We start from the raw sequence: 10812 nt of genomic DNA, 5'->3' as shown, positions 1-10812 counted from the left end.
GCCATTAACATCCCAGGAATATACTTAGATCAAAGTTTTATGACCTCTATTTATTACGGCAGATAGCACTACCTGAAAATGCCCACTTTTAAAATCTTATTACTGTCAAATTCCTTATTTAGGCCAGTGATTTGACATTCTTGCATGAGTGAACGTTAAAGTTTTTGCCTTTTTAACCTCCTAATCCTGGTGCATAAATCATTTATAACCGATTCTATTCTATGTGTCTTTTTGGTGTTATTGGATTCTTATCTTTCATTCCAGTCTAGGTTTCTGATTTAATATATTAAAAACCTCAGTTCAGCTTTGCTTTCCTTATTAAGATAGAAAAGAAGCAGAAGCTTATAGAGTGCTGAAAGAAAAGTACAATATATAATTTTTTTTTTTTTTTTAAAGAAAATTAAAAGGTTTTAGTTTAAAAGGAAGGAAGATTATGTCGTCCTCTCTTGTGGCACCCCTTTACGATTGTCATATAAATGCAGAGAATTATTTTTAATTTTGAGCAAGGACATTTGTCTGCTCTCCCTTAGCCAGTTTCGTTCAGATAGCGAGGTCAAGCCCTGCAGTCCTAGTACTGCTGGTGGGTGTCAGCAAGCTCTTGCTTCTCCAGAGTGCTGCTGGAAATCTCTCCCTGGGGACCCGCTGGCAGGATCACAGTGGGGAAGGATGTGGACGTCCAATTCTCCTTTACTATCCCGTGTTGCATTCTTCTTCTAGCACTTACACTGTAGCTGGGTGAAAAAGTAAAATCAGAGCGCATTCCACCAGCGGAAAAACAGCAAAAAATAAAACCAACCCCAAACCCTAAGTATTCATATGAGTAGCAAAACCAAATAAGCCTGATTTGTGTCTCGGAAGTGGCCTATGTTAAAGGCTTTCTTATGACAAAGAAGGGCTGACAGCTGAAAGGTTTGAAAGTGATGAGAAAACTGAGAGGACCAGCTTGGTTGTAGAGTGCTTGTATTTGGAAAGTCCTGGCTATATCCACTATAATAGTATGACAGACTAACACCCTACCAGATTAGCTTACAAAAGGCAGGTCTGATCCTTCACATGGGTACATCCAAGATGCCTAACAGATGGATGAACCTCCAACAATAGCAGGATCACACTGCAAATTAAAAATTCATCCATACAGAATTAGACACTTGAGTCACTGTTGGACATAGAAAGAGGGGTGGTTAAAAATACCTATTTTTTGAACAAAGATGAAAGGTATAGCGTAGAGAGATTTTTATCAATTTTTAGATGAAATTGACCTGCTCTAAATAAAAAATATCTTGTTCATGCCTGAATTATACCTGCAATGACATAAATTTGAACATGAAGTAGTCTTTCTTCCCTGTCCCAGGCTGTTTAAATTTTTTTATATATATACATATATACACACACACACCCCCACCTGCCTTGTACCCTGTATGTCTGTTACGACTTGGTCACACCACACTCAAGGACCCTGGCAGCAGATGGAAAGAGCAAGAGCGGGCAAACTGGTATTTCATTTTCCATTTGGATGTATAAAGCATAAATGGACACAAACAGTAATGAAGTAATACTCAGTGTTAGTGGCTTAGACTCAGACTTAACTACTGATTTAGCTGAAAGTGATTTGTATTCGGGCTAAAGGGAACACGTGGGTAAATGGTCTTTTTGTAGCAATAGCTGAAAGCCCTGACAGACAAGCCTGCCAGTGCAGGGTGAGGAGATGGCAGCCAGCTGCCTCTGGGTGTCAGGAAGAAAATCGTCGTATTGCATTGCCACGCTAGCCACCGTGCTGGGACCCAGCCACCCCAACACTGACTCATGTATTTTTCCAAGATGCCTTGTAAGAAGCTCATGAAATCAATCTGGCAAACCTCCACCTGAGCTACTCAGCTTACCCAACTTATTTTCTGATTTGGATTTCATCCAAATGAAAAACAGATTTGGAGCACAGCTGGGCAACACTTGCCTCCGGACAGCTTCAGAGAGCCCAGGTCCTCTGTAAGGGCTACGGGGGTACACACATGTCCTCGGGTGCAGGTTTCCAGAAATGGGACATGCCCTGAAACCCAACTGTGATCCGATCCAAAAAATGGGATTCTACCAGCTTTGCAGTGCTTCAGACCCAGGGTGGTAAAATCCTGAGACCTCACCGTCATTCAGTGTTTTGCTGCTATAATTAATCCCTGGTTCAGCTGCAAGTTATTGCAGATGTCCTTCTGCAGACAAAAGGGGACTTCCCCCCCCCATTTATTTTTTGCAAGTTCCCTGACCTGGAAACCCGACATTTTCTGGTTCACACTTATGCACATTTCAGCTCTTCTCCTTGAGTCCTGTTCAGGATCTGTACTGACAGCAAAATGGCACAGACAGTAGAGTCTGTGCCCAGCCAGAGGAAATGCGAACAACATAACCTCGTCAGATTGCTCAGCCTCAGTTATTTCTCCTTTACTACCTAAATTCATTTATTCCAGCATCCATTTCAAGTGATTGCTTTCTGTACAACATTTTCTACAAGCTACCCAGCTCCACAACTGCTTTCTCAGTACAGCAAATGGAAAGATTTCCCCCCTGCTTTAACATCCCTTAAAACAGACACAGAATCCAGCATTAGTTTTCCCTTGCTTCTTCAAAGAAAAGGGCAAAAAATAGGAAGAACACACTCTACAAACTGACAAGCCTGCCTCTGTTCAGAACGCTGCAGAAACTGCCAAAGAATACAGGATTTGTGGGAGAATAATACTGACATACGGCTGCCAAGGTCAGTCAGCCTTGTGCACTGGGCTGGCAAGCCAAAGTTACTTACAAAAGTAATGGCCATCGGCAGTCAGCTTTAAATTTGGCACATGCTTCTCCCCACTGCCCCAATGTAAATGGAAAAACATATTAAACTTGTTCTACCTTAAGCTGTTTTTCCTCATTTGTTTATTTTCTACATCTCTTTGAGCTCGAGATGCTCACAACTACTGGTACAAGCATAAAATTCAGCGTTCAGCAAGGGCCTGATGGTTTTCCCAGCTTCTTTGCAGACTACTGCAGATCTTACCTCCTTAATAGGGTAGAGATGCCAATTGGAAAGGTCATGAAAATAAGTTGGGTCATCACAATCTAATCCTCCAATTTCATCATGCATATGCATTTCTTGCGTCCATCTCATGCCAAAACCTGACACTTCATGCTCTTACCAACAGTAGCTGTTGCTTATGGTGGATATCCCCACAGGCTGAGATGGATTACTCCTCTAACATCACTACCTGCTCTAAGTACAAAGGCAGATATAGTATGTACACCTACCACTCGCAAGGGAGCAGCACACACGGGGCTATTGCAGGAAGCCCTGCACCCTCAGGGCAAATGGGGAAGGGCTGGGTGCCCTGGGCTGGGCTGAACTGGGGCTCCCAGCCCGGGGTGGGTCCATTCGGGTCCCAGCTGGGGCTGCTCGGGGCCATCAGGGCCTCGCACCGTCCCTAACAACTATTTCCAAACTACAAACTCCCTCTCCCTGGAGATGGCAAGTCGCAAATGAAATAGCAGAGCTAGTGGAAAAAGTGGTTAACAAGAGCTTTAGCAGAAGAATAGAAGAATGTGGAAATAAGCCCCTGCCATTTCTTACATTATCTGAGAGCTGTTCAGCCATGAATTGTCTGTAATAATTAGCATGAGAATATCTCCTTGATGACATTCATACTGCATAAAAGGGTCTGCATTTCCTCCATCAAAGTGCATATTTATGAACCGAATCTCCGAAAGACGGAGCCTTTGATAGCATTATTTTAATATTTTTTGCATATGACTTAGAAGTTTAAACTTCAAGAAGCCCTAATAATAAAAAAGACTATCAGATTTCTGTTAGTCACCTCCATTTCTAGTAAACACAAACACATATATGGGAGTCACTGTTTAAATATGAAAGTGATAGACTATACAAGATAGAACAACATGAATAAATTTACTTTTGATCTTTAATGATCCTGAGAATAGTGACTTGAAAAACCCAACCTTGAATGCTGAAGGCATTACATGGCATATGGTTTTCTCATTTCCCATTTATTTCTTGACCCCGGTGACAGCCTATTCTGAGTCACACTGAAAAAAATCTACCTTCTGTGTACGTCTCTGTGTGCCCATGCTTCTGCCCCTTTGATGTTCAATACCTCTTATTTTATATACCTGATTACTGCAATTCCTCATAACTTAAGCTTGATCCAGAACTAGTCTCCTCAAGGGCAGGATTACAGGACTCACATCCGTCAGAGGTAGGACTGTGAGGACATACGATAGACATGCTGCCACCAGCTTGAGTAGCTTGAGTTTGACAGTCTTAGACATGGGGAATGGCAGTTCCTCTTCTTATGTGTAAAACTTACTGGAGATTTGTCAACAGACCCTACCCAAAGCTGGTGGACTTGTAGCTTCTTCTACTTACTACAGTCCTGGTGTTATTTCTAGCACTTTGTTTTAGCATGTACACCAACCAAGTGTCTGAAAGGCACCTTTCATGATGATGGTTACTTTCTGAAGTGCTTATAGAGAAAATATTCCATTTGGTTACTCTCCTTTGGGGCAAAAATGGGCAAGCATGTGAATTATCCCAGGCTTGGACAACTCAGGCTGAAAGGGGACCCAGGGTGGGAGTGTGTGGAGGAAGTTGTGTACAAGAGGAGGTGATGGGCCACCAAGCCTCGTGCCATGGGATGCTAAAGTTCATTTTCTCCCAAACCCAAGTCCACCCCACCTCTTCTGCAGTGCCCATTAGAAACGAATCCCCCGTGGGCTACATCTGCTCTTCCTTTGGTTTGCAAGACCTTGATGCCACTGGTGAAGACATTAACCAGTCCATGATGGCTTTGGAGCTGCAGCAGCCTGCTACAGATCTATGAATTGCAACGTAAAAAAGGTTTGGTTACTCACTAGTTTTTAGAGACTGCTAATGTAAAGTTTGGAAAGTTGAAGAGAAAATAAAAGGAAATATTAGTGAAGTACAGTCTCTCTGGGAACAGAGAAGGAACTTTTAGAGTGATATCAAAACCAATGTTTTTCCTACAACATGGCACTGCCTGAAAATCTTCCTATAAGCTTTCCACATGGCGTTATTTTATTTCAATGTTGTCTGTATGAGGCAATTACAATTCCTGTAGCTAAAACTTTCTTCTTTTGTTAGAAAGCTAACAATTTTAAGTTGCATAATTTCAACATTTATATTATTTAGACAAATTCTTTGACATTTGGCATGCATTTCTAAAGCTCCATTTCTAATATAACTTACATTATTTAACAACAAATAATTTGTACTTAATTCATGAATGCAGATAGCAGTACATTTTATGCACAAACAAAATAATGAGTAGTGCATTTTTTACTCTTAGTGATGAGAATGATTTGGATGCATACCAGCTAAATCTTCTTATAGAAGAAAATAAGTAATATTTGCTAAACAAATAACTATTCAGGGCATCTTGATTTTTCTGAAAATTGAACAGAATATTCTGAATAAAAAAAAATCCAGGAAAAAATCTTTTCACACTTTAAAAAATTCTGGAAATACTACAGTTTAGCCTGGCATGCATATTAACTGCTCAAAACATTAACAATAGTGAATGATTGTATTTGCAGGAAGATTAAAAAAATTATCTTCCTTATCTTTCAGCTGTTATTTACCTTCTTAAGAAGTAAGTTCTTTGGTGCAGGGATTGACCTTTAGTGGCCACATATGCCCTTGCTCAATATCTTTGAGTGTTACAGGAATTAAATTAGTATACAAAGATACTGTGTATTTATACTTGTACTTATGAAGAAGAAAGTGTTATAGAGACCAGTTTCTTATCCCAATGAAGTTGCAAATATTTTTTGAGATCTTCAGTGAAGAATGATTCATTTGTCCTGGTATGCCCCACTAGCTGATAGATGGTTTGGCAAAAACCAATGTATTCAACACCAGCAGCTGTTCGGAGCTATTCTGATCTTCTCCTGATAAAACACACAGTGAATCTAAGTATGTGCCTCTTAATTAACAAGAGAAATAAGTTTCATAAAGTATATTTATGAAGGACTTTATAGAATTTGCTCCAGAGACAGATTTAGACCATAATATGCTATTTTCATGTAGCTACTCTGAGGACCATTGAGAGGTTTAAAGACTATATTTCAGTTCTGCCATGATTCCACCTTTTTATAAACCATGCCACCGTTGTCTAGAAATAACTCTTACCACGTCTTTTGCACCATCATTGCTTGGTCGAAACCCCACTGGGATGGAAGTAAGCCCAGGCGCTCCCTCTGCCCCCCGCTCCCCGCGTGAAGGAAGCCACAGACTCCCCTGCATGGCCTGGGCTGGGGCCCACGGCCAGCCCGAATGTACTCACCGTGGGGTCTCAACCTGGTCCCCACCACGCTCGTGCTGTTTAGATCAGGAATTACTTGGAATAATCTGAAAATGCAGAAATTTAGCACATCTCCACTTTTTTTTTTTTTTCATTCTGAAACAAAGTAAGAAAAGAATGGGTGAAATCAGTCAGGAAATGGATACAAAGAAGAAAATGTTGATCTGTACATCACAAACACAAATACTGTAAAATTCTCGTCCTGATCAGAAAACAACCACATAATTCAGAATATGCAGAAGTGGCTGGCTGTTTTCAGAAAATGTTAATTCACCACCACCAGAAATTCTTGTGGGAACACACACATTAGTTTTGAAGGATGGTTTTTCTTGGATCTGAGACAAAATTTTTGATCAGAAAAAAGAGAGGATAATTGGTGGTTCAGATGTTCGCAGGGCACGTGGGAATCCTCCCCACTCTATTCAAGTCTCCATTTTGCTTGTAAAAGGAAACTTAAATGTGAATCTCCCAGGTGAACATTTTAGCTACTGTCTAATCTGAGATGGGTGAGATTTCACAAAAGAGCTTCACAGGGTTTTAATTGCATCCTGACTTTGCGCAGGACATCTTTTGGATGCTTGAAAGAGCTGCTGTGACATGAAAGGATGTTTTCAAAGACCAGTGCAGGGCCCTGCTCCAGCCCACTCCCCTCCTCACCCCTCCTCCCTCTGCAGAGCAAGTGAGAACCAGGAGCAAGCTTATAGTCCCGTGCTTATAAGGTTATCACAATAAAAACTCATCCACATGAAAGGAGGAAAAGAAATCCTATTACTGTTAGGATTGATTTAAAAATCACAGTTGTTTTACTCACCATTCTTATTCATAATTCAGCTTATAACTATAAAAGATGAAGGGGAGTATGCCCTACTTTTCCCTTTGTGATGTGACAGCACTTCTATTGAGTAGCTTTGCCATGAAAACCGGTGGTTGCTCAGTTTCCCCTGCTGTATTTCTGGGCCTCCCACAACACAAAAGGAAAGAAGAAAATCTGGAAAAGCGGGGGAGAGGGAAACACAAACAAAATGTCTCGGGCAATTACAGCCCTCAGACTGACTTGTGCCAGCCCTTTCCTCGCTGTTTGCCTGCAAACTGATCAGTTGACCGTGTCTTTTTCAACTAAAAGGAGGTGTTTGCTCTTATTAATGACTGGAGGACAAATCTAACCTCTAATGGCTGTGACTAATAGCCCAAAGTCAGCAATCTCCACTGAGCAGGAGCCTTCAGAGCATGTCAAAAGGAGACAAATGTAAGTCAGAGCTGTGAAGCCGGAGAACTAGGGTGAAGTCTTTAATCGCTCATGTTCTTGCTAGCACCCATTTATTCCTGCTAAAGGCTTAATCTCTCGAGGTAGCTCTGATGTCTGGGAATTCCAGTGTAGCCACATATGCAAACATGCTGTGCACATGCGTATTGCCTCTGCCATAGCTGCAGTTAGATGTCATCCCATCTACCTCTACAAACCTTCCAACTGTCCAGCCTCTGCCAGGCAGGTTGTCTCTGCACAGAGGCAGAGGTGAGGCAGAGGCACGTAGGCGATGCAGATAACATGTCAACAAGCCCCATCTCTGTTGACTTACTCCTCTGGCAATGTATCAAACAGGAGCTGGGAAATCCAGTTGACCCCTCAAAGCCTTCCCAGCTTCCTACACTATTGATTAATGCATCCCAATGATGCAATGAGTTCAATCATGTCTCTAGGGTTTTTGTGTTTGCATATCCATATCCATTTCCAAAGAAATTGCTGCTTCCAATAAGTGGGTCTCCTATACCTTTTTTTTCCGATTCATAAATGTTTGCTGCTGCTGCTGCTTAGTGCATTTGTGTGTCAGCAGATCCTTGCTGCCCCAGAAACCTGTGCTTGCTGCCGTGCCTGAATGTGGCTGTGTTTGATTTCTTAGGACTTTGCCTGTCTCTTTGCATAGGTACGATGTCACCTGGAAATCCTTTCCTCAAACCCATTTATTTTGTCCCGTACTTTGGCAGCTATCGATAAACCCTCAGCTGAATGGATCCCACACCAGGAAATATCTCCTGACATGCAGGAAATGCCCTCTCTTCTTGGATTACCGTAAGCGGTGAGGCTCGGCTTGCTGTCAGCCACCTATGATATTGTTGCCTGTTTTTTTCTATTTGCTGAACCTTTATTTTGTACTTATTTCACTCACATTTTTCTTCAATTATGGAACCATTCTACCTGACAATACTGCTAGTTCAGTTTCTCCTTCTCTGTAATTTCACGTGAACGCTCCCCATACTAAGTAGGATCTATTTTCACAGGTCTTTCGCTGTGTGTTGTTTTCCATTTGTTTCTCTTGTGTTTTCTGGTCAAGGGAATTCGAACAGAGAGACAGATTCTGCTACTCGCTCTCACTCATGCTACAAACCAGTTTAGTCAGGAAAGAGCATTCTGCAAGGATAAAAATGCCAAAAATCGGTGCTTTGATCAGGGAATGATATTTGAACACATGGTACTGGAGCATTTCATGTAGCTTGTGTGGTCTAAACCAAAAAGACAGTAGTGAACTATTGAAATGCAGCCAGTAGTGTAGGTTCCTCCTTTTTTTTTGAAGTAATGCCCATTTATCTGTTGATGCACAGCAATTGACTAACTCATTTTGACATCTCACAGCTAACCCCAGCAATTTTATTTTGGCGAGCAGTTTCCCAGGCAAGCAGAGTCAAGACTGCTCCCAGGAACTCCTCCCCCAAAGAACTGCTCGCCAGCAGAAATTGTTCGTAGTGCCTCAGTAATCTCAGCAGCAGGATTATTTGGCACACACACTCCAAGACGCATCTTCCAGCTAAGGTACTAAGCCGACACCCAGGGCTGAAGATCAGCGCAGCGTAGATTGCAAGGCTAGCGAAGGCCACAACTGCAGCAAGGGGCACGACGTGGCGCATCATACTCTCTGTTTGCCTTTAGCTGCCGTGGGTACGAATGCCAGACTGCTAAAGACAAGGGACCACAAAAGCTGCTTCTTGCCCACCCCTTAAGCTGTTCGTTCACTGGCCTGTGATCAGCAGCCAGCTTGTGACCATGGCCAGTGAACTGTCCCAACGCATCCGCTATCCCATGCCGAATGCCTAATGCTGCATCTGCTCTCTGAGATCTCGTTTCTCAGCTACTTTGAAAATGTGGCGGAAATAAATCTTCCCTCTGCATATGTGCAGAGCGACAGGTGCCCCCTCTCCTGCTGAAAGGGTGCTTGTCAGCAGTTACAGAGGTCTGCCTGTAAAGTGCTCTGCGAAACAAACACATTGGCATTCGATGACCTGTTTCCTTGGTCAATCTAAACTGATGTTACAGTCCTCTCTGTCCTTCAGCTCTCCGAGGCGAGAAATTTGGAATCCCCTATGGTAATATGGCATTGCCAAAACTGACCTCAGCCCTGAAGTATTCCGGGCTATTTCCAGATATCATTTCACCAGGATGGAAATGGCCGCTCCTTCATCCGCACCATACAGGTCAGCGCCATCTATTCCTGCCAGCCCATCCCTGTCCTGGGAGGGACACGGCTGCAGGAGCTCCCTCCTCCCGTTGAGGGGCCGCTCCACTCCGTGCAGCATTTATCCCCCGTGGTTTCAGAGGCTGCCACACCGCACCGCTCCATGCCCTGAAGGGACCATGCAGCTCTGCGGCATCACAGCGAGGGATGAGGTTGTCGGCTGTTTTTTTCCAAATCTTGGTGTATTATTTAAAACCTTTTGAGGAGATATGTTACCTAGCTTATATTTTGGTCTCTCCCACTCTCATCCAAATAACAGATGACACCATTTAACTGCTAGAGCACACGATCCATCATTCCTTGCAACACCACAGGTGTACTGGCTACGCCATATGGCAACTTCTTATACTCGAACAGCCCCTTTGCATGTGTTCGCAGTAAAGAGTATTTATTAATCTGGATCTGGTGTCACATGCTGATGTGCTTAAGACAGGTCAAGTTTTGTAAGCCTCTCCCCACCTGTCATTTTGAAAGTCATGGTTTAGGTTTGGATGATGATCAGCCGTCAGGGTTTTACGGCCTGCATATGTCAAACTTCTAGCTTTTATCTGAGCTGTGGTAATAAAATTTTAAATAAAAATTAGTGGCAGTAATAAGACTTCTCTCCATTGACTCCAGAAGGTTTTGACACCTTTTCTTAGTGCAGGAACATTTACTTTAGTGATTTCCAGAACCGGGAGGAGCCAGCTCCATCCTGACCTGTTTTGTACCCTCGCCGTTGATCCAGGTCCCAGAGCAAAAGTGGCAGCACCATAAGGGGTGGCAGAGTCCCTGCTCCCGATGACAAACGCACACTGATTGGAACTAGATCACAACATCACAGAAACAATACTGGTAATGCTTTAGACAGCTCTTCATTTTGCTGCAGCTTCTGTTCTTCTCCGTTTTCTTTAGGACTTGAAAAAGAAACTTAAACGCCTACAGGAAGGCTTGTCCTAGGAGAT

At 42.7% G+C, this 10812-nt stretch overlaps 1 long non-coding RNA gene across 1 annotated transcript; it reads right to left on the bottom strand.

The window, feature by feature from the left end:
* Window positions 1–420: 420 nt before the first annotated feature.
* On the bottom strand, window positions 421–6440 carry LOC115343369. The gene is made up of 3 exons (XR_003924095.1): window positions 6345–6440; window positions 4718–4856; window positions 421–731 (listed from the first exon to the last, which is right to left on the bottom strand). It is a non-coding gene; the product is annotated as an uncharacterized LOC115343369 (long non-coding RNA).
* Window positions 6441–10812: the final 4372 nt, after the last annotated feature.

This window comes from Aquila chrysaetos, chromosome 6 (genome assembly GCF_900496995.4).
Source record: "Aquila chrysaetos chrysaetos chromosome 6, bAquChr1.4, whole genome shotgun sequence".
Classification (NCBI taxonomy): Eukaryota; Metazoa; Chordata; class Aves; order Accipitriformes; family Accipitridae; genus Aquila; species Aquila chrysaetos.
Note: the sequence above shows the minus strand (reverse complement) of the source record. Positions and strands in the feature narration are given on the sequence as shown.